Source organism: Mesoplodon mirus (genome assembly GCF_964341445.2).
Source record: "Mesoplodon mirus genome assembly, chromosome: 8".
Taxonomy (NCBI): domain Eukaryota; kingdom Metazoa; phylum Chordata; class Mammalia; order Artiodactyla; family Ziphiidae; genus Mesoplodon; species Mesoplodon mirus.
The window spans coordinates 818,245-841,839 of NC_138984.1; positions in this window are offsets into that span (position 1 = coordinate 818,245).

The window sequence follows — 23,595 nt, forward strand, 5'->3', positions numbered from 1 at the left end:
TGTAATAAGTATTTCCTCTGCCCGTCTACACCTGAGGGCCCCGATGATTGGTCTCCACACACGTAACCAAGGGGTGCTCACCGGGGAGCCTCCACAGCTTCTGAGTCAGCACATGGGTCGAATAAATGCAACCAAGACTCCCTGCAGGAGGAGCCAGGCCCAGCCCAGGGCGGCAGCCCAGCAGAGCCGCTGGCGTCCTGGGACATCGAAGGGGCCCTGTGTTGTAGGTGACCAGGCCAGGGAGGCACTGGACTGGATGCTCTCTGAGTAGCTCTTGCTTCTGACAGCTCTCAAGGGGCCGGGTTGGAGCTTGCCAGGACTTCCCGTCTTGTGTTTAGGGATCTGACGCCTGGGCCTCAGTAACCAGGGAGGCGTCCGGGCTTCCACGGAGCCTCCGTGGTCGACAAGCGCCTGCACACGACCTCTCCCATGGGGACTTGCCCCTCAGCTCAGCAGAGCCCCTGCATTCAGCACTCGTTGCTTGGGCTGGGTTTGTCTGGCGTCCTGGGGCGGCAGGGACTCCACAAGCTTTAGCCAGGATGGACAGACATGGCCTGAGCACCTGGGGACCCTCACAGCCCTGCTGGGTCAGGGCGCTCTGTCCATCTGGGAGGAACAAGCAAAGGGGACAGGCCCCGAGTGGTGGGCAGAAAGAAACTCAGGGAAGGGGGCCCAGACGTGTCCCTGTTGGCCCAGGGCAGGCCTGCCACGCCACCGCTAGCCTGGCCCTGTCCTGCACAGGGAGGCCCAGCGGGCGCCCCCTCCCTCGCTCCTTCCTTCCCTCCTTTCCCCACTGCCCCGACGTCTTCCTTACCAAGCGGTCCCTCTGGGCCAGGACCCAGTCTGGCAGCTCCAACTGATGCAGAGTCAGCAAGAAGAGAAGCAGAAGCCCCTACTGGCGGCCGGTGGGTTGGGCAGAGGACCTGGGGTCTGCAACAGCCTCCTGGGAGCTGAGAGGAGAGGCCTGAAGGGCCTGAGAGCCTGGAGGAGGGGACAACCCCAGGGGGCTGCTGGGCAAAGTTCGTGGGGGCTTTGGAGCTGGGCCTTGGAGAAGGGAGAGGCGGGCCCACCCCAGGGTGGGAGGGGTGGTGAGGGCCTGCTAGGCAGGAGGAGCTGCAGGGACCTGGGCACAGAGGTGGAGGCCTGTGTGAGGAGGACCTGTGCAGACCCCTGCTGGGGCCGGTGGCCTCAGGTCTGGCCCGGCCATGGTGGCTGGGGCCCGGTACTGGCCTGGTAACGCCCGTGCGGTAGTGGGCCTCTGGAGTCACAGGTGTGTCAGCCCTGCCCAGCCCTGGTGCTGACCTGCCACAGCTGAGGAACCTTCTCCTGCTGGAGGGGATGCCAGCCCCACAGCTGTGTCCACCCTGGGGGTCCCCTGCCTGCTGGGAGAGGGAGGACCGCCCGGCCCGCAGGACAGACCCCTCGACTCTGCTCCTGCCCTGGCCACCTTGTCTGTAGCCCCACGGTCCCTGGGCTCCTTCCCTCAGTCACGGAGCCCAGTCCTGCTCAGCCCGCTCTCCGCCCACCTGGGCGCTGCACCACCTGGACCAGTGCATCACGGGGGCCTCCCGCCAGGTACACGGCCACCTTCGCTCCAGCCTAACAAATGTCTCTGTGCCTTTGCACGTGCTCTTCCCTCTGCCTGGAAGGCTCGTCCCTGTCTTGGCTCAGCCCCTCTGGCCCTCCTCTCACAGCTGTGGCCAAGCCTCCCGTCCGGGGAGCCATCCTGCCTGGAGTTCCTCAGACGTCCTTCCGCCACGCCACAGGCTGCACGGGCCGCCCTGTCTGTGTAGGCCTCGGGCAGGACCCCACCTCGTGCAGCCCTGTGGGGTGCCCAGCGCGGCACGTCGGGGCAGGAGAAGCCTGGGCCCGGGGTTGGCCGACCCGGCCTGGCCGGTGGACGGGTGGGGGCAGCCCAGGGAAACGAGGGAGGTGTGTGTTCTTTGTTCCAAAACAGAAAGACGTCCTGGGTCAACGTAACCAGGAGGGGAGTGTTGCAATCCAGAGAGGCGTCTCCTCAGTCCGAGAGCAGATTGGGAGCCGCAAGCCATTGACGCCAGCGAGCAGCGCGGCAGGTAACCGACCTCTGTCTCCCAGAGCCCTGGAGACAAGGGCCACCTGGCCAGGTGGGCTAGGCAGTTCCTGGTCTTGAGGCCAAGGTCAGCACAGCATCGCCCGGAAACTGCGTCTTGTAGCTCCGGAAGGACCAGCCGGCTCACCCCAGGCCACCCTGTGGGGCCTTGAACCAGCAGCCGTGGGGACCTGGGGGAATGATGTCCAGACCAGTTCCTGGTGCCTGCCCACGGCGGGCCTCCTAGGCCCAGCTCCCCGTAGACCCAGGAGTGTCTTAGTCTCCCAGTCAATGGTGGAGCCCACGGGCTGATGCCTGCTATACCATGCCACACTGAGTCTGGTTTTTAAATTTCACTTCTGGTTTCCCACAGTTGATGTGAAATGCACAAATGACTGCTTTTGCCTGAGGGTCTGCAACCTGCTGCACCCCAGAGGCGTGTTGTGAAGGCAGGCGGGTGCCATCTGTCCCCTTGGCCCTCTGGGCAGACAGTGACCTTGTGTGCTGGTACCGATGGGCTTCTCGTCCTATCTACCAGCTGGGAGTCTCCACGGATGCTCTGTTTCAAACCTACGGCTAAAGCCAGCCTGTCCTGACATCCTGGGCCAGAGGAGGCCGTCAGAGGCCCACCGCTCACATTTTCACAGACAGCCCGCCAGGTCCCAGACGGCCTGAAACCCGCAGCCTCAGCCAGAGCGGCAGGACCCCCAGGGCTGCCTGGTGTGAAATGCAGCTTTGCTTCAGGGTGTCCGGGCCCAAGGCGTCACGGCCAGGTCACCACCTCAGTGGTAGGGGTGGGTCTCTGCTGGGAGGTCACTGGGAGCCTGTCCCAGTGAGCAGCCCCTGCTGAGACACCACGTGCCTGGGTATTTGTTTAGTTGTGCCCTGGCAGGTGCTACAAGGGCCAGGCTCTGGACACCATCGATTAACTGCCGTCCCCCCACCCACCCCCGGTCCAGCGTGATGCTGCTTCCTTGTGGTCAGGGCGCCCTGGGTGAGGACACCAGGTCTTGGTGTGGAAGCCTGCACCTGTGGCGAGGGGCCAGGAGCCCAGCGGAGGGCATCACCCAGCTCTGCCTTGGAGAATCAGGACTGAGCAGTCTCAGGGCACTGCCACAGGTATGGCTCACGTGCTTCAGCTCCACTATGATGAGGGTGGACGGGCAACTTGCGGCAGCCAGTCACCCCTGTTCTCCAGGCGCTGAGCAGGCAGACAAGCCCCTGGCCACGTGGTGACGAATGACACATCGACCACAATAGCAAGCACCCTCGCAGAAGAACCAAGCTTTCCTGGGGCTCTTGAGGTGCCCACTCTGTGTGTTGTGATTCTCAGGGCCTCATGGGGGTTTCGGCCCCTTTCCCATATGGGTCCCTGGGGCGCTGTGTCATTCATAATGTGACAGTCGTGATAAACCAGAGAGGACCCCGGAGCCTTGCGCCTGCCCCGTGAGGTGGGAGCTTTGGCCAGGCTGCATCCCAAGTGCCCTCCGGCTCCCATGGCCAGTGCCCCAGAGGGACAGCCGGGTACCAGCCTGCTGAATTTACCAAGAAGTAAAGAGATACTTTTGAGTATTTCCCACTGACATTTGGACTTAAACATTGCTTTTAACACAGCAGAACCTGGGTCTAGGATCGCCCAGGGCGCCCCACCCTCTCACACCCCAAAACCCAGGAAATGGCTATTTGTATGTCCCACCTACGGAGCTAAGGAGATGACACACACTGGCCTCACAAACGTCACAGAATTCAATCCAGGCTTTGCTGTCAGTCGGAGGAAACATTTAGCATCAACTTTAACGTCAGTTTAAAATCCAACATGAGATGAGGATCGTCAAAACCCAGGACACAAGATTTTGTGGAAAAGTTTGGCAAGACTCAGGCCAGACTGGATGCGCATGCCTGGCATTTCCTCCCGGGGATCACCGTGGTGCAGGCACTGAACCCTCTCTGACTGTTTTCCTATTAACGGGAAGCTGCAGTTTAGCTGCAAGGTAAGGTGAAAGGTCGCCCCGCCCTTCGTATTTGGGATCCCAGGGACCCGTTCCGTTCTGTTGTCAGGGACTGCACGGCCTGTCCAGCTGGTCCTCCGGAGGCCCTGAATGCAGGTCCCCGGGAGGGAGGGAGCTGGCCCAGGGCCCGCAGCTGGATGGGCTGGACCAGCACCTTTGCTGGCGGTGCCCCTGACCCGGGCCCTGTGCTCCTCTGAGCCCCGCCCCCCGCTGCTGCCCCCATTGCCCACACCCGCATCTCTCTGTGCCTCCAGGGCTGCATATGGGCTGAGGGCACTCTGCCCGCCGAGGTCTGGGAAGCAAAGGGGTGTCTAGCGCCCCAGACTCTCCCATCCAGGCTCTGATCTCCCCAAAGCGCTGCCCACTCCCCTGCTGACCCCTCCAAGCTGAGGATGGGCGCATAGGGGTACCTCCGAGGGTGGCCTCCCGGGAGTCTGGGCAGGACCCCTGAACTCTGGAAGGCCTCAGAAGTCAGAATTTCTGTGATTCTGGGGGAGCCACCTCTAGTACTTCGTTGCTCCCACCTGTCGGCAGGCCCATGCCTGACTGGCGTGTTTTCCTCAGTGTTGGGGGTGGCGGGGGGCCGGGGAGACGTCCAGCACTGCCCTCCTGGAGTCCACTCTGGGTTCCCAGAAGAGAGAAGTCCCCTGACCCCGTCCTCGGGACTCTGGGAGCCCCACGCAGGGGCTATGAGCAGACTCTGCGTCGGGCCCAGAGACGAGGGCCTGGCCTCCTTCCTGGAGGCGGCGGCGGCGGGCAGGGCATCTAGAATGGTTTCCACTGTGCGGCCTGAGCAGCTGCTCACACGGCCTGGACCACAAATCGGGGAGGCGCTGGCATCACGGGCCACAGTGAGCAGGGAGACCGGGGCTGCCTGGCACACAGGTGCCAGGTGCTGCAGGGCCATTGGGCCGGATCACATTCCTCTGGGCCTCAGGAGTCAGAATCTCAGAGATTTTTTTAAGGCCCCCACCAAGCTGAGAGCTACCCCCATGCCAGGACGGCCTCACTCTCTTCTCTGAGGCGACTGTGGAATCCAAGCCAGAAGGCGGGTTGTCTGTGAGGACTTGATGCTCAGGGCAGGACTCCGTGCGGCTCTGCGGGGTCAGTCCCACCTCCACGTGCCTTCACTGCAGGCTGCGTTCCCAACACTGGTGCCAGGGGAACTGGTCCCTTCCACATAGATCTCAGTGCTCTCAGGTGTTGTGTGTTGCACTGTGCCCCCCAAACTGTATGTTCTGGTCCTGACCCCTGGTACCCATGAATGTGACCTTATGATAGGTCTCTGCAGATGTGATCCAGGTAAGACAAGGTCATCCTGGGCACAGCAGGCCCCCATCCGATGATGGGTGTCCTTACAAGGAGAGGGAGATTTGGACACAGATACAGACACACAACAGAGACCATGAGATCAGAGGGATGCAGCCACAAGCCGAGGGACGCCAAGGATCACCAGCCACCAGCAGAAGCTGGAGAGGCAGGAAGGAGCCTCCTCCGGAGGCCTCAGAGGAGTGCGGCCCTGCCCACACCTTGACTTTGGACGTCTGGCCTCCAGAACCAGCAGAGAACATATTTCAGTTTGCGGGGATGTGTCACAGCAGCCCTAGGAAGCTAATACAGCAGGGAACCCCTGACGCTGGGGCTTTACCTTTGGGTTTTGCTGTCAACAGCTGTTAAGTGTTGAGAGCTAGGGCACTGCTGGCCGCTGCACTCCAGCCTCCCGCTGCCCGTCGGTGCCAGCCCCGCACTCCAATCCCCCCACCCCCTGGCCCCACTGCCTGGCACAGCTCCTCTGAGGGCTCATTGGCGTCTCTTTCAGAAGCCCTCACTCTTCTCTCCAATCTCACACCCCCAAGATTTCTGAAACTCTGATTCAGCAAACACAAAAGTGGAAGCTGTTCTCTGGCTACGCAAGCACTCGGCTGATGACAGGGATGCCGTTCCTGTGGCCGCTCAGCCCGGTGGGCGAGGCCGAGAGAACACAGAGATGGAGCCAGGTGCTGGCACCTCCTGGTGGGCTGCCAGCCCTGCCCCACCTCCGAAACTCACCCCAGCTCTTACGGAAAGAGTTGAGAAACGGCCCATGTCCCCTGGGACTCTCGTGCCCACGGTCCTCCCATGTCTGACCCTCACTGAGAGCTTCCTAAATGTCCATTGCCCTAAACGCAGTTATTTCTGGGGGCCGGGTGAACGCTGTTGGAGGAGGTTGGGAGACCTGAGTGGACCCGCTTCTTCCTGGGGCCTGGCCCTCATCGGTCACTTAACGTCCCCGACTGGGATTGCCTCTTCGGCAGGAGGTATAGGCGCCCACCCTCACTGGCATCCCAGGGGTTTGTGAGCCTCAAAAGACATAGTATGTGAGAAGGCACTTTGCAAACTCTTGCCCTGAATCACCTTGGCCTGATGCTATGGAGAACCTGGGGGACTTTGCTATTCTCAGGAATTTTCCCAGGAAAAAGAATTCAATGCCTACCTGACACTCAGCTTTTAAATTGAATTTTTAAAGATAAAAGTATTATATGCTCACCATAAATAATTTCTTAAAAGACAAAAGAATTTTAAAACAAATCAAATGCTTGGAAACCCTCTATTGACAGTAGGCCCCTTTTACACTCCATGTTCATCTAGCCAGGTTTTTGTCTGCATCACTGAAATCATTTAATATACGCTGATATTTCAGTGGCGTTAACACCGGAGCCTTCATGGGTCCCTGAGGGAATAATACAGAACAGGTCAGACCCGATGCTGCCTTTCACTCCTGAGACGTCTGGATGCTCAGAGTTTGTCAGCCTTTCCCGTTCCAAGTTTTTCTTAATGAACAGGAAAAGAAACGATCTCTTAAGCCATTTCATAGACCTTCAAGAGGCAGAGAGTTGATACTCTCATTTGTTAGTGTGTCGGGTGAGCAGGTCTGTTTGATTAGGCTCCAGCTGAAATCATTTACCTTGGCTCCCAGGAGGGTCCCCAGCCCCCTCGTGGAGGAGAGGGCCTCGCTGCCCGTAAACGTTTGTGCTGGGAGTCTGGAACCGTCACCAGGCACAGGTGCCCGCGACCACTCCCGGGAAGAGCCCCAGGCGCTGTGTCTCTGACGGGCTCCCCGGGGAGACAGCACCTCACGGTCGTCACGGCTGGTGGTGGGGAGCAAAGCATGTCATGGGGGGGGCTCTGGAAGCTCACGCCTGGTCCCCGACTTGTCCCTGCGCCCCTTCCTTTTACTGATGTTTCTTTGCATCCTTTCTCTGTCCTGAATCCAGCTGTGACCATGGCCTCTGCTGAGTCCTGGGGGCCCCCTAGCGAACCTGGGGGTGGTCTTGGGGACGCAGACAAATATGCACAATTGACTTTTTAAAGCTCAGGGAGTTGAGTGTTTTGACACTGACAACTCTGTAATTAGATCCATGTTTCTGTCCTGTTCGGCAAACTTCAGCCTCATTTCTTTCCTATACTGAGAGAGGTTCTGACGTTTTGCTTCATTAATTCATGTTTTTGTTTGTTCACCATCATTGACTGATAGTCTTCCCTGTGTCACCCGTAGGAGAATAAATGATTGTGTGTAAGATGATGACAAAACCCGCAGGCTTTCGGCTCCAACATGCTGGCCCAGGGGAGGGACAGACGCAGCTGCAGGCTGTGGCCTCCGAGAAGCCCAGGCAGCAGCAGGGAGCATGTCCAAGGTGGGGACAGGCGGGCAGAAGCTCTGAATCTGACCGGGGAGAAAGGTTGACCGGGGCCATGAGGGTGGGAGGCACAAAGGGCCAGCCCCAGGGAGCCAACACCGTCAGCAGCAGAGGAAGGCACATGTGGGGTCTCTCCTGAAAGCCCCGTGGAACCACAGACACTTCCTGAGCAATGACGGGCCCAGCAAGGAAGGTGCTTTGAGAGTTGGCCAGGAGAGTGGGCGCCTCCCCTGATGACCTCCTGTGTGTCTGGAGTGCAGAGGGTCCCAAATGGGAGTGAGTATTAGAACCCCCAGATTTCTGCTCCACAGGACTTGGGTGTTCCCGGGAATCTGCATTTCTGGCCAGAGATCCTCACCAGGGAGCCCGAGGAGGCCAGGATTCCCAGGGGACCCACAGGACAGGGAGGCTCAGAGGGTGTGGGTCTGGGGTCAGAGGTCACCTGACTCCAAAAGCCTGTGCTTGGGCCCTGGGAGCCTCCGGCCTGGGGATGGGACAGAGGAGGTAAGGGGACCACATGCTGGCCCCGCGGGGAACAGCGACACCCAGTGGCCAGACTGAGACCCCGCAGGATGCTTCACATTCTCCCCCCTCAAAATGCAGCTTTCTTGCTCTTCCTGATGGCAAAGTGACACAGGCTGGTTGTTCCAGGCGGGCACAGGGGGACTGCAGGAAGGTCTAAAGAGAACGGTGCCCCTCACCCAAGATCCCACCCAGGGCAAGGGCAGGTCTGCTGGCTGGCGAGAGCGCCAACCCTGCAGAGGGTCTGGGCTGTGCACGTCGGCCCCAGGAGGCGGCTAGACACTTGCCTGCCTGCGCGGCTGTGCTCTGAGCAGTGCGACAGTGACCCCTGAGGAGCCTGCGGGGACGTGCAGAGGCAGAGATGGGTGAACCGCAGGAAGGAGGCGGTGGTGGGACCTCACACGGGACAGTCACTAATTTAAGATATCTTCAGTGTGAGTCACGACAGAAACACTCGAAGCAGACACAGATGTAGAGCTCATAGAGCCTGGTTCCCACCAGCAGCCCAGGCCCACTAGCTGTCTACATCTTGTCGACCTCATTTCTTTGATCTGGTCCCCCAGCCCCCCACGTTCACTTGTCTAATTTTCCCTGTTTCAAAGCAAATCCCAGACCTTATGGTGTTTTACCTAAATCTTCCAGTGTGCATCTAAAAAAAATGGACATTTTCTTACAGAGCCTCATACTTAACAAAACTAAATCAGATTCCTCAATATCATCTAATGGCCCGTCCAGAGACAAAGTTTCCCGATTGTCCAAAAAATGACTTTTCAAAGGTGATTTGTTAGAGTTGGGGTTCAGACTGGGTCCTGGAATCGTGTGTTGCTGGGTGCAAGTCTCCGTTAATGGGTGACCGTCTCTCTTGCGTCGGTGGAAATAGGCCTCAGCAGGAAGCTTGTCTAAAGTCAAATCCTGGCTCAGGAGGTCAGGGTGGGGCCCGAGACTCTGCATTTATAACAAGCCCCCATGTCATGGAAAGCTCTGGGTCTCAAGGGCTTTGCTGGCTGCCCACAGCCCCTGGCCACCGGGCCAGCCTCCTCTTCCTGCATCTCTGTCACCCCCAGCACCCCCGGGGCACAGACATCCTGTCCCAGGAGGCTCTGAGAGGGGAGGGATGAAGGGATGGGGCAGGAGGGTCACCTTTCCCCAGGGTCTGAGGTTTGACCCCGTGAGGCGTGGGGCCCAAGGCCGCACCTGATTTCCTGGTGGGAAGGGTGAGACTGCCCTGAGAAGGGTCATCCCAGGTCAGGAGATGTCCCCTTCCTCAGGACAGACCTCTCCCCTCAGGTTCCTTTCCCAAGACCCTAGCTCAGACCTTCACCCAGTCTTGCTGGAAACCCTGGGATCCAGCTCCCGGCCTGGATGCCCCCCTTGCCTCTGACCTGCTCTGGTAGGGGCTCTGAGAATGTCAGCACATCCTTCTGTGCTGCCGCTGCCCCCAGACGCGATATGTGCGGGAAGACGGGTGACTGAGGTCGCGGGCCTCCTGCTGACCTCTCCCCCTGCCCCTGCCCCCCAGGAAGCTGGTGCAAGGCATCCAAGCTCCTGAGACTCCAGACATGGCCCAGGAGGCTACAGACAAGGCTGGGGGAGGTGTCGGGGAGATGTCAGGACCCTGAGAGGACACTCATTCTCACTGTCCCTCCAGAAGCACAGGTCGTGGGAGGTCCTGAAGGGGACTGGGGCCCCCTCCTCTGCCAGATCCTTCTGGGAAGGGCTGAAACCAAAATTCCAGGGGGAGGTGGGATTCCCGTATGTTCCAGAAGCCCAGGGCATGGTGAGAGGGCTCTTGGTTTACCCGTCCTCACTTCACAGAACTTGACTCAGCCAAGCCTGGTACCCCTCAAGGAAGGTAGGCTGTTTAAATTCCCTGTTTATGAATTAGGGCACTGAAGCACGGAGCAGGGACCGACTTCCGCAAGGGCAGCTCCATTACTGTGGGGAGGAGCGCAGGGAGAGGGGAGGGGACCAAGCCGGCCTGGAGGAGGAGGGGCCTGGACCTGTGTCCACCCAGACCCCGGCCACCGTGAGCACACACTGATGGGCGTCAGGGGTGAGCTGGGCTCCCGGCTTTCAGCCCCGGGTGCGAGTGTGGAAGGAGCAAACGCTGGGTCATTCCAAGGGGTGCTTGTCGTCAGGGCCTCAGCCCGGATCTCCCTGGGAGGTGGCAGGCACCCCCCAGCTCAGCCAGGGCCGTGGTCCTCCTGGGGGGCGGCGGTGCTGGGCCAGGCCGGGGCAGCTGTCCCAGGCAGGCAGGACCTAGTGTGGCAGCTCACGTGAAGACTCGCCCACCAGGAGCACTCTGCTAACCTCCCTGGCATTTCCAGACGCATTCCACGTTCTCCCTCTTTCCCCACTGCTCCCAGCACGTGGCTCAGACCACGAGGTCACCGGCATCTTGCTCCTTGCTGACCCGTCCGAGGGAGCTCGCTCTCCTCCGTCAGGGCCTGCACAGGCCTCGCCTTGGTCTTGGGATCCCCTGGTGCACTGCCGCCTCCATTTCACCCATTTTCCCCCAGAGATTGCACCTCGGGCGGGAGGCGTTCAGGCTCCCAACTCAAAGCCCGTGGCCGCCTAGTGAGGAGGCCTGAATGCACCGGAGAAATCGAGGCTCGGGGTGGCTGGCTGGAGGGACCGCAGCCCCACGCTCACTCCTGGTGAAAGCTTAGCCAATAGCAGCGCCATCGGGGCGTGGGGTGGCCTCTGGCTTCCCTCTCCTCTGCTCCTGAACAGCAGGTGAGAAAGGAATTGGTCCCCAAACTGCTTCCTCCCAGGTCAGCCTCTCTTCTGACAAGATCTAAGACAAGAGTCCACTTCAGCCACTTTTGCTGCCCATTTTGTTCCTGCGATGCCATCTTCTGGATTAAAGCCCCTGTGAGCTGCGTTTTCTTGGGCTGAAGCCCCACTGCAGGGCTTCTTCTGCTCCTGAGAGACCCACATTCGGTCAGTCCTGCAGAGGAATTCTCCTCGCGGGCTTGTCTGCACAGAATAGGTCCCAGATGATTGGTGGATTCTTTAGAAAAAGAACAAGCCCATCATCATACGGAGGGAAACACAAATTCGGGGGAAAAAAACACAGACAGGAAGATACCAACACCCAAAAGTGTGGAGGTGAATGACCTCTGAGTACAAAAATTCTGTGTTTGGGAACTTAACCTAAGGGGCTGGCAGAAGTGTCTAATTAGGGGAAGGGGCTCCAGGCAGCCTGTGTGAAGCAGGTGATGGACACGACCAGTAACAGAAGGTCGTCTGGATGAGCCATGGGATGTTCCAGCGCTGACTGCTGCGGTCGTGGAGCCTGATAGAGAGAAATGGTATGAGATGATATAAATCACATTTTAGTGGGACAGAAGCTGATGCCTCTGCAGATGGAGCCGCCAAAACAGTGGTTCTCAGCCCAGCTGCACACGTGGGTCAAACCGATGAGCCTTAAAAACGGCCTGGGCCAGACGCCTCCACAGACATCCTGATTCAGTCAGTTCCATGAGGCTCAGGCATGCTTCCTGGGGATTCTAAGTGCAGCAGTGGATGGGATCCACAGCTTGAGAGGGGTTAGTGAGAATTCACTATGGCTGGTTTGAGGAGAAAGGGGTGTAGTGAGGGGTGCTGGTCACCATTCCTGACCATCGGGACCTTCTCAGTTTTCCAGGAATGACCCAAAGCCATGTGACTGACCTGGGCCACCAGGAAGGGCCACCAACCACAGCAGCCTTCTGCCTTCAAAACCCCTGTGAGCTCACAGGGTTGGCAGAGCCTATATCACAGCAAGGGCTACGCAGCCTCTGCAGGGCAGGAAAGCACACATGGTGAAACGAGCCAAAGTGCAGTGTCCACATGTTCATCTATTTTGACATCTCGGCGTAAAAGATAGAGCGACACGTGGCACCAGGCCAAACGAAGACCCCAAGGACCTCAGGGTCTCAGCCCTGGCACCTGTGAATGTCATCTTATCAAGTAAAGTGTTTGCAGGCATGTTGAAATGAAGGATCCTGAGATGGGGACATTTTTCTGGATTATCCAGATGTTCCTAGAGGCCATCACAAGAGCCCTTATAAGAGAGGGACAGAAGGAGATTAGACACACAGAGAAGGCAGAGGACAATGTGACAATGGAAGCCGGGATTTAAAGATGTTGAGATACTGACTTTGAAGATGGAGGGAGGGGCCATGAGCCAAGGAATGTGGGTCCAGAAGGTGGGAGAGGCCAGGACAGATTCTCCCTTGGAGGCTCCAGAGGGACCCTGCTGATGCCAACACCCTGATTTCGGCGAAGTGAAACTGGTTCCGACTTGTGGCCTCCAGAACCAGGAGAGAATGAATTTGGGTCGTCCTGAGCTACTTTTGTGGTGCGTTGTTACAGAGGCCACAGGAAACTCATACACATGGCCCAAATGACAGATACAAACACACACACACAAACACACAGTCACAACAACGTGGGAGCTGAAAGGGCCTGGACCCCACGCTCCTCCATATGTCCCAATCAGCCAGGACCCTCCCCTGGAATCCCCTGCTTCCTGACTCCTGGGTGGGTGGGGGAGGGAGTCACCCAAGTAGAGGCCACCCACAATTTTCTGAGTCGTCAGGGCACTTTTTTATAACCTCATACTTTCTTGTAGTTTTTTAAAAATTGGTTATTTATTTCTCAAAACATTTCAAAGTTAGTACCTTCTTTTATAAACACTCAAATGTACCTGAAGCATTGATTTAATATTTAGAGGTATTTCAATGTTATGGATACAGATATACAATCTTTTATGTGTGTTATAAACATTTTCTCCTAGGTTGGATTTTTTTTTTTTTCATTTAACTCTGTCTCTGGTTGATTTTGTCACATTCAAGTTCTAGATGTGGCCCCATCTGTCAGGTTTCTGGATTCCTTATGTTCTGGAAAGGTCTTCCACAGCTGAAGGAAGTGAAAAATAGGATTTGTATTTTTTGTGGGACAAAAATAACCAGAAGTCTTAATATTTATTTTAGATTTTGACTCCATCTGGAATTTTGTGTGTATGTAAAATGAGGAAGACACCTTATTTTTTCCTCCCCCAAATAGATCTTTAATCAACAAACACAGTTCAGAAAATAGACTGATTTTCCCTATTGGTTTGCAATGCCACCTTTATCACAAGCTAAATTCATGTATGTCTGTTTTGTTTCATTTATCTTTTTGCCAGTATTGAACTATTACCATTATTAAAGCTTTAAGGTTGATTTCCCATAAGATAGATAAATTTCCCTGAGTATTTTTTCTTTTACTTGTGTCAATTTTTTCTTGCTATCCACTCTTATTGGTTTTGCCTAGATTAACTTGAGAACCAACTTACCTTCTTAAAATACTCTCTTACGATTTTTATAAAAATTACACTAAATTTATAATACTCAGTCTTTCCTTCCAGGAAAGTATACTATCTCTCAATTATTCATATAAATTCTATGTCTTCAATAACCTTCTATAGTTTTTTTTAATAAAGAACTTGTCCGTTTATTGTTTAATTTATTCCTAGGTACTTATATGTTTTTGTTGCTGTTGTGATTGGAATCTGTCTTCCATTACATATTTACATTTTAAAATATTTTGAAAGGTTTCAAAATCCATGGACCCACCACTAGATTTAACAAATGTTAACATTTTCCTCCTTTTGCTTCAGATCCTGTTTTTTAAAACAATAAAGTGTACTGATACCTACAGTAATCAAGATAGTGTGGTACTGGAAAAAGAAAAGACCAGTTGATCAATGCAACAGAACAGTGACTAAAAATGGACCCAAAACATACAGTCAACGGTTTCTGTCAAAGGTCTCAGTGTGGCTGATCAGAGAAAGGAAGGCTCTCCAGTGAGTGGTGCTCCAAAAATCAGAGCTGCATCGTAGACCTAAAGGTAAAAGTGAAAACAACAAAAGTGCTAGAATAAACCACAGGAAAACAGGAGGAAATCTTTGCAGCCTTGGAAGCAAAGATTTCTCAGGACACAAAAAAGCACTAACCAAACACACAAAAAAAGATAAATGGAACTTCATAAAAATTAAACACTTCTGCTCATCGAAAACTTCATCAAGAAAATAAATAGGCAAATCACAAACTGGTAGAAAATATTCACAGCACATATGGTTGACAAATGAGTTGTATCCAGAATATGTAAAGAATCCTGCAATTTAATAATAAAGAGACAAATATCCAACTTTTTTTTAATGGGCAAAGACTTGAACAGACACTTCACACACACACACACACACACACACACACACAGATATACAAGTGGTCAATAAACACATAAAAAAGTTCTTAACATTAGCCATCAAGGAACTATCAAGGAAAATAAGATGGCTAAAATTTAAAAAGACTGACAATACCAAATGTTGGCAAGACTGTGAGGCAAGTGGAACCTCTCACACCACTGATGGGAGTGGAAATTTTTACTGCAGTTTCTTGGGAAGTTAAATATATATATTTTTCTATGACCCAGCAGTTCCTCTTCAGTTTCAAGGGAAACTAAAAATATGTATCCCCCAAAAGCCTTGTACAAGAATGTTCAAGCTTAATTGATAATAGTCAGAGACTAGAAACAACCCAGATGCCCATCAACAGGAGAATGGCAAGCAAACTGTGGCATAGCTGCAAGCTGGATCACTACTCAGCAGTGAAGAGAGACTGCTGGTATGTTAACTGCATGGGTGAAGCTCAGAAATATTGCGCTGGAAGAGTCCAGACACAGAAGAGTACAATTCCATTTATTGAGATTCTAGAGTTGGCAAAGGAACCCCTGATACTAGAAATCAGGTCTGAGATTGCTTCTGGGGTGGGGAATGGACTGGGAAGGGACACGTGAGAACCTTCTGGAGTGATGGAAAGGTGCCTGGCTTGCTGGGTATTTGTCAAAACTGATTAAGTGGCACACATCTGAGCATTTCACTATGCATAAATTACACCTCGATAAAGACTAAAGCCAAGAATATCTCACAGACGCAGTTGAAGCTTCTTATGGACCCTTCCCTAATCCTATTCTCCTTCCTCCCTCCCCAGAGAAACTCAGCTCCAAGGTCTTTAAAATTAAAATCGTGCCTCCAAAATTTTACTATATTTGTATGGATTCATAAACAATAAGTAAAAATGTCTTAGGTGGTCAAATGCACATGGTAAACACTGGCTGTTTGCCCATTTTATCCAGGGTTATGTTTTGAGGGTTTAATCCATGCAACTGTAGATAGATCTGGTCCATTCATCCTAACTGCTGTAGCACTTTTTACATGAGCACGTCACACTTTATTTATCCACTCTTCCCCTGGTGGACTTTCAGAGGGTTCTAATTTTGGGGTGTTGAACAATACTGTGATGACTGTCCTTGTGTGTGTCTCCTCTGGACTTGTGCTGGGGTAACATCCTGAGTGTAATCGCTCACCTTCCGAGCCCTAGTCCCTGAGCAGGGTGGGGGTGGGATTTACTGGATGGCTGGCAGCCTGGCCACCTGGGGCTGTGCAGGGTGAGTGCTCATAGATCTGAAGGCCATGGGTGCTATGTCATTACTGTCGTAATCATGATTTTTGGTTGAGCACCTTTTCAAGTGTTTGCTGTGTCTGCTGGTTATTTGGGTTTCCTCCCTACGAGTCCTTCTTGCTATTGTGTTCTTTCACGTTTACTGCTGGAATTTTTTCTGGTTATTTTGCCATTTGGCCAGCTTACTAAATTCCTTGTTTGTTCTCTTAAATTTCCCAAGTAGGGAAAATATTTCATCTGAAAAGTGTAACTCTTTCTTCCTTTCCACACTTAGATCTAGCATTTGTTTTCTCTTGCCTTCATATGGAGCAGAAGCATCATAAAATACTGAACTTGAACAGCAATAGCATCCATCCTCGCTTGTTTTTAACCTTGATGGAACTACACTGAGTTATTCATTCCAATATTTATTTGTTTCTTTGTTTATTCAGGCATTCATCAAATATTTCTTGGCCTGTATTTTTTGTGCCAGGCACTGTTCTTGATTCTGGGTGCACAACCATGAACAAGGCAAACAAGATCCTTCCTCCCTGGAAGAAGAGAGGAAGTAAACAAGAAAAAAAATAAAACAATTTAAGGGACATGGAAATATTACAATGAAAATAGAGTAGGGTACCATGTTTGAGAGGGATGGAGACTGTGTTTAATGTTAGGTTTTGATCTATCTCTTTTTGAAGTTAGGAAGATTCATGCTATTACTAGTTTAAGAATTTGTATCAGGAATCATTGTTGAATTTTACCAAATGTATTTTTTGCATTGATCAATATAACATGGTTTTTCCTGTTCTACCCTATTAATGTGACGAATTTAATTATAAGATTCCTAATGTTGAACCATCCTTTCATTCTTGGAACAAATTCTACACGGTCAAGACATGTCATTCTTGTACTGTACTCTTCAGCCCCACTTAGGATGTTTGCATGTATATTAGAAAGTGATATTAGTCTTTAGTTTCTCTTTTGTGCTATTGCTGATGTTGATCTCAGGACTACGTTACCTTCAGAGGACAAATCAGGGATCGTGACGTATTTTTTCTGCCTTGGATCACTTTAGATAACAGATATTATGTTTCTGGAGGAGTTAGGAGAACTTGCCTATGCAACAATCCGGGCCTAACCCGCGAGCATGTGTGAGGGAAGTCAAATCATTTACTGCATCTCCCATTTTTTCCCCTGTGTTACTGGGCCATTCAGGTTTTCTCTCTCTCTGTGTTTTAGTCTGCTCGGGCTGCTACAACAGAACACTATAGACTGGGGGGCTTAGAAACAGCAGGAACTTATTTCTCATAGTCCCGGAGGCTGGAAGTCCCAAACCAAAGAGCTATAGCAGATTTGGTGTCTGGTAAGGTCTGCTTCCTGGTTCACAGACATCCGACTTGTCCCTGTGCCCTCACACGGTGGAAGGTAGGAGGGAGCTCCCTGGAGTCTCTCTTCTAAAGGCACGAACCCCATTTGTGAGGGCTCCACCCTCATGGCCTAATCACTTGCCCAAGCCCCCACCTCCTAACACCATTACATCAGGGATTAGGATTTCAACATACGAATTTGGGGGGACATAAACATTCAGTCTATAGCACTTTGTGAGAAAATCTTGGTAATTAATATTTTCTTAGAAAGTTATCAATTTTATTTAGATTTTCACTTTTTATATAAACATTGCATTTTAAATATCTTTTCTGTAGTTATATCCTCTCCTCATTTTCAAAGAACCCATCTTTTTTTTTTCTTAAGTCTAATTGTTGTTTATATTCTATTTCATAATTTCAGGTTTTCCTTAGCTTCTTTCTTGTACTATCTGTTGAATTTTGTTGTTGTTACTCATAATCTAAATTTTGAAGTTGGACTTCCCTGGTGGTGCAGTGGTTAAGAATCTGCCTGCCAATGCAGGGGACATGGGTTCGAGCCCTGGTCCAGGAAGATCCCACATGCTGCAGAGCAACTAAGCCCGTGCACCACAACTACTGAAGCCCACGTGCTCTAGGGCCCGCGAGCCGCAGCTACTGAGCCCGTGTGCTGCAACTACTGAAGCCCTCACGGTCTAGGGCCAGTGTTCCACGATAAGAGAAGCCACTCCAATGAGAAGCCCGCGCTCCACAACAAAGAGTAGCCCCAACTCACCACAACTAGAGAAAAGCCTGCGCACAGCAATGAAGAAGACCCAACGCAGCCAAAAAATAAAATAAAATAAGATAAAAAGATAAATTCTGAAGTTGAACGTATAGGTCAATCATTTTCGATCTTTCTTGAATTCTTACCAAGCATTTAAGGCTTGAATTTGTTTCTTTAACACAATGGCTACATCCCATTGGTTTTGAGGAAGCACATTCTCATTCTCATTCATTTCTAACTAGAGTATAATTTCAGTTTTATTTCCTCATTTAACCAAATAAGTTTTTTAAGTTCTAAGATGTTTGATTTTGTCCCCCGGAGCTACACTTTTCTTGTTTACTTCCTGTTTTATTACCTGGGGCTCAGAGAAAGATGACCTGTACAGTTTCTTCTTTGAATAATTTACTGATATTTTGGAGGGCTCTAGGCCTAATTAAAATTATGTCCACATTCTTGGGCTTTTGCGAAGGGGCAGCATGTACTGGTGAGGGTTCCAGGAGGAAACTCGCTAGGGTAGCTGCAGAGAGTTCGTGAAGGGCTGTTTATTCAGCGGAGGCAGGGCTGGGGGCCCCTGAGGGAGGGGGAGCCCCAGGAGTCAGCAGCGCTGGGAGTCTGTGTCAGTCCCGGAGGGCACAGGGAGGGGCCGCACCAGAACCTGGAGAAGGTTGTGCGGGAAACAGAGCCCTCAACAAGGGTGGCAGCCCCCCAGGCGAGATCTGAAAAGGAGGCGCTGGGGAAACCTGCCCCCACCTCCCCCCACCCTCTCCTCCTGCCCTCTAACCTCCTGCTGGACCCTCCCACTGGCTGAAACCAAAGCAGAGCCCAGAGGAGTCAGGGACAGAATGGGTGGAGGCTGATTGGGGAAGTCGGGGGTCAGGGAGGGGGTCCTGTCCTGTGCGCTGCTGGGCATCACCACCGCAACACTTCCCACTTTGCAGAAATTTCCTGGGGAAGGCTCTGTCTTCTGTAAGACTGCAAAGTTGCCCTGAGCAGGACGGTGTCCTACCCAGCCCCTGAACCCTTGCCGGCATCTAGCAGTGTGCTGGACACCCTCCATTCTGAACCCCAGAGCACCTGCTCTAGCCCCCAGAGCCTCCCTCTGGCTTTACATGCCGGCTGACAACAGAATCCATGCCGCATCACTGGGAGCCTCAACCATCCTGCCCTGGATGCAGCTCAGGGTGGGTGGCGGGAGAGTCCTGATTACTAGCCCTACCTAACAACCTATTCATGATACAGAGAAGGGCACCCTTCCTGTTCCCTCACCTTACAAGCCCAGACACAGCTCAGAGCTTGTGGGGTCTTTGCAGATGCTCAGAGGAGGGAAAACAGTGGAGGGGCCGGGAGGGGGGGTGTTGGGGACTTTGACCTTTAACGAGTCAGCATTTCCTTCTGGTCTGGGTCACGAAGGGAGCTTCTGGAAGCAGCTGCTGTTCGGACACGGTCCCCCACAATGGGCTCTGGCCCCAGCCCAGCCGCCCGGCTGCCAGCTGCTGCCGGCCAGACACTGAGTCAGCAATTGGCCGTCAGGCGCACCCAAAGCAGAACCCAGCAGAGCTATCCAAACGCAGTGCAGATCCCCTCCAGGCCTCCCAAGCCCAAAGCCCAGGGACCCGTTCACTTGGGGCCTCGCCAACCTCCACCCTCGACTGGGTGCGGATCTCCCAGCTCTGCTCTGGGTCCCAAATCTGGGACCCAGCAATGCCTCTCTCCTGCAGGTTATTTCCCTTCTTCATAAAGTTTGATAACATTGATCTTACCTCCTGGGTGATTCTGCCGTGAAGTGAGATTGGAAATGGTTAAGGGGCAGGGTGTTTTCCTACAAATTCAGACTCCTGGGCCTCATCCCAGCCCTGCCCACTTTCCAGGGGAGGAGCTCAGGGGTCCAGCTAATCAGAGCCTCCAGTAATTAAAGCCTGGGGTGGGCCAGTCACCTGGGAACCTGCTTCCTACCATCCCCCAAGGGCTGCTTCACCCCCTGTGGCTCTGGCCCCTGAGAAGCTACTGGAGTCGTAGAAAGTGTGTTCAACCAGGGGTCTGGCTCAGACTGACCGAAAGTACCCGGGACCCTCAGGGCCTTTTCAAGTCTTTCAGCCTTGGTTTCTTCATCCACAAAATGGGGTTGATAATTGTGCCTCCCTGTGCAAGGGGGCCTGCGTGTAAGGAGCTCAGTTATTCAAAAGTAAGCACTTTGCAAATTCTGCAGCATGATACAAACGCTGGCAGGGCCCAGGTTACTGGTGCGAGCCCAGAGCCGAGCCCAGAGCCGAGCCCAGAGCCGTGTCCGTATGCGGGCTTGAGGCTCTCTGCCTGCTGCCCCTCCGTGTTAACATGTGCTCAGCCTCAGGCTGCCCTTGGGTCAGCCTGGTTGAGAGTCCCAGCCCTAGGACTCGAGTCTCTGGCCAGTTCTGGACCCCAGCCCCGCTGCATATGCTGGGCCAGTGACGGGAGCTCTGCTGGGCCTCTTCCCCTGCACCCAGGTCAGTGGCTGGTGTCTGGTCCCTACCCCATCTCGGCAGCCTCCGGTGGGTCATACAGGAATCTTGTCCGCACTGTTGCTGAGGTTCCTGGATGCTTGCACACGTGTTGGCCTACCAGCCTGAGGAGTCTGTGTCGTGTTCTCCTGCCCAAGACTGACCCAGACAGCCAGGTTCTCAGACAATTCACACACTGCCTGTTGGCTCACTTGCTTTACTCTTCCCCAAACTCCAAGGAGGGTATTGGGCTCACTTTAAACACAACAACATGAGACTCTCAGAGGATGAAACAAATGAGAACTCAGAGGGTGGAAACGTTCCATCCAGTGGTGAAGGCAGGAAGGCTGCATGGAGGAGGCTTTCTAATAGGGGTTTGGAGGATGGGAGTCTCAGTTTTAGGGAAAGGCTGCAGAAACTGAAGAGAGTGTGACTTCAGTGTAGCTCTGCAGATGCCTACAGGGCAGCGGTTCCCAACCTTTTTGGCACCAGGGACTGGTCTCGTGGAAGGCAAGTTTTCCACGGATGGGCGGGGTGTGTGTGTGGGGGGGAGGATGGTTCAGGCGGTAATGTGAGCGATGGTGGGATGGGGAGCAGCGGATGAAGCTTCGCTCCCCCACTGCTCGCCTCCTGCTCTGCGACCCGGTCCCTCACAGGGGCCCGGGGGTTGGGGACCCCTGCTATAGGGGATCAACGGGGACCAGGTGGACAAGGGAGCTTCAGCCAGATAGGGGAGCTCTGTCCAGCTCTGCCTGGACATCAACGCGTTTACGTGGAGCAGGTCTTTCCCTTCCTGGCCTCAGTTTCCCCTTCTGTAAAATACAGATAAAGGCCTTCCAGTGTTGGATCTTGAACCCCACCGCGACGCAGCTCGAGCCCCCGCGGCCTGGCCTCACCTCACGGTCCGGATCCGTACCCCGCGGGGCCCTCTCGCCGCAGGGGCCAACGGCACCTCCGTCCGCGGGGATGCGCACCCCGCTCTCAGGACCAGGCCAGACACGCCCCACCGTTGCTGTGGCAACGGCGTTCCCCTGCGGCCCCGCAGAGCCCGGAACTCGGCTGCAGTGGGTTGCCACGGCAACCAGGCGGCACCTCCAAAGGGCGGGGCCTCCAATGAGAGTGGCCTCCAGTGGGGCGGGGTCTCCAGGGCCTGGACCGCAAGAACACCAGATGCTCCGTGGCCCCTGAGGGGAGGCGGGCTTGGGCAGAGGAGGTCCAGGTTGAGGCAGTGCAGCATTGTTCAAATTCCACGTGTCCCCTCAACTCCTCCAGGGCTCCCATCTAGTTCCAGAGCAGCCTCACATCCCACCACTCCCCCAGCTGTGGCTCCTTTTCAGGCAACCTGTCTTTTCATTCCATCATTCATTCATTCATTCATTCATTGTCTCTGGTTTCTGCAGATTTGGTTTTCTTTTTCCTATTCGGGATCATGCTGATTCCTCACTAAGTATTTCTGTCTATCTACAATTCTGGAAAAGTCTAAGCCAATATTTCTGCAAATATGGTTTCAATGAGTCTATGCCTCCTTCAAGAATTTCAGGAACATTTCTCAAGCACAGGTCATGGCTTCCACCTGGCTCCCAGCTTCCCCGGACCCCACCACCCATCTTTGGCTTTTCTGCTGAGCCCTGGCCTAGCCTAGACTTTGGGTGCCCACCAGGCAGGAGCCCCGGCCCAGTCTTTTCCTCCCAGCTTCCCCCCAGTTCAAGCACATTCAGGCCCCAGGGATGACCCGTGTTGGACAGTCGTTTTCCTGACCTGGACCTGCCATCCTGCCCGTAGAGCTCCTTCAGCTGGCTCCTTACCCACCTGGTTCACCTGGTCCCCTCTGCACCTGCCCAGTTGCTGTCCAGACATTACCAATCTGCCGCCAGCTCACCTTGACTGTAGCCACCACTACATTTTTAGTTTCCTCTTGGTTTGTGACACCTGGGTAGTTTTTCTTTTCTGTTTGCAAGCTTGGTTCGTGTATTTTGAATTTTGTAATATATTTTTCTACAACTTATTCTTATGAGGTTAAACCATTCGAAATTACCATTTTTCATGATCCAAATTAGTTGAACATAAGCAATTTTATATAACATATTCTAATATTTGGACAGGCTGGGGTCTTTCAACATCGCTTAGCCTTCGGGAAGTCTACAGCTTTGATAGATTTTTAAAACTTAAAAAACTTAATGTAATATTTATTAGTATTGTAAATGGTGCCAAAAAAAGTAAAAAATGAAAGTGGGTCTTAATTTCTACTCTTAGATAGTGCTACTGGCCTACAAAAGATATCCCTGAATATGAGTAGAAAATTCAAACTATATAAACAGAAAGTAGACAGATCGATCGATTGATCGATCGATAGATAGATAGATGGATACTTTTTTTTTTAAGTGAATGCAACCTTGTTTCCCTCCCCCAGCAGCAGTCCCAGCTCTGGCAAACACTGCCAACCGTTTCTTGTGATTGTTTGGGTATATTATGCACACTCTTCTGTGCCCCTTTTAAATAATTGAACAAACATCTCGGTGGTCTTTCCACACTGGCACACAACTTTTGAGACTCATTCTTTTCAGTAGCATCAGAGAAATCTCTCCTGTGTACCCCAATTAATTTAACCAGGGCTCGTGGGTGAACACCTTGGTTATCTTGTCTCTTGGGAATTTTTTTTTTTTTTTTTTTTTTTTTTTGTGGTACGTGGGCCTCTCACCGCTGTGGCCTCTCCCGTTGCGGAGCACAGGCCCCAAATGCGCAGGCTCAGCAGCCATGGCTCACGGGCCTAGCCGCTCCGCAGCATGTGGGATCTTCCCGGACCGGAGCACGAACCTGTGTCCCCTGCATCGGCAGGCAGACTCTCAACCACTGCGCCACCAGGGAAGCCCTCTTGGGAAATTTTTGTGCGCAGATACTGCCGGCAGATTTCTATCCGTGGGATTACTGAATCAGGGAGGGGGCACCTGAAGTGCAGACACGCCCAGAAAAATCTCTCCACTGCCCCAACCACAGCTGTGGTGTGGAGGGGCTCCTTTCCCCACACCCACAGAGTGCTGGATGCCACCAAACATTTAAATTTTGGACAATCTGACAGGTCAGAAAGAAGATCTCACTGTTCTGATCTGCATTTCTTTAACTATGATTATCTTTGCTTATTGACCCATTTTCTTTCTGTAAAGTGTCCCTTTCATAGTCCGTGGCCATTTCTCTGGTGGTTACTTATAGTTTTTGCTATTAGTTTGCATAAGCTTTTTATACCTC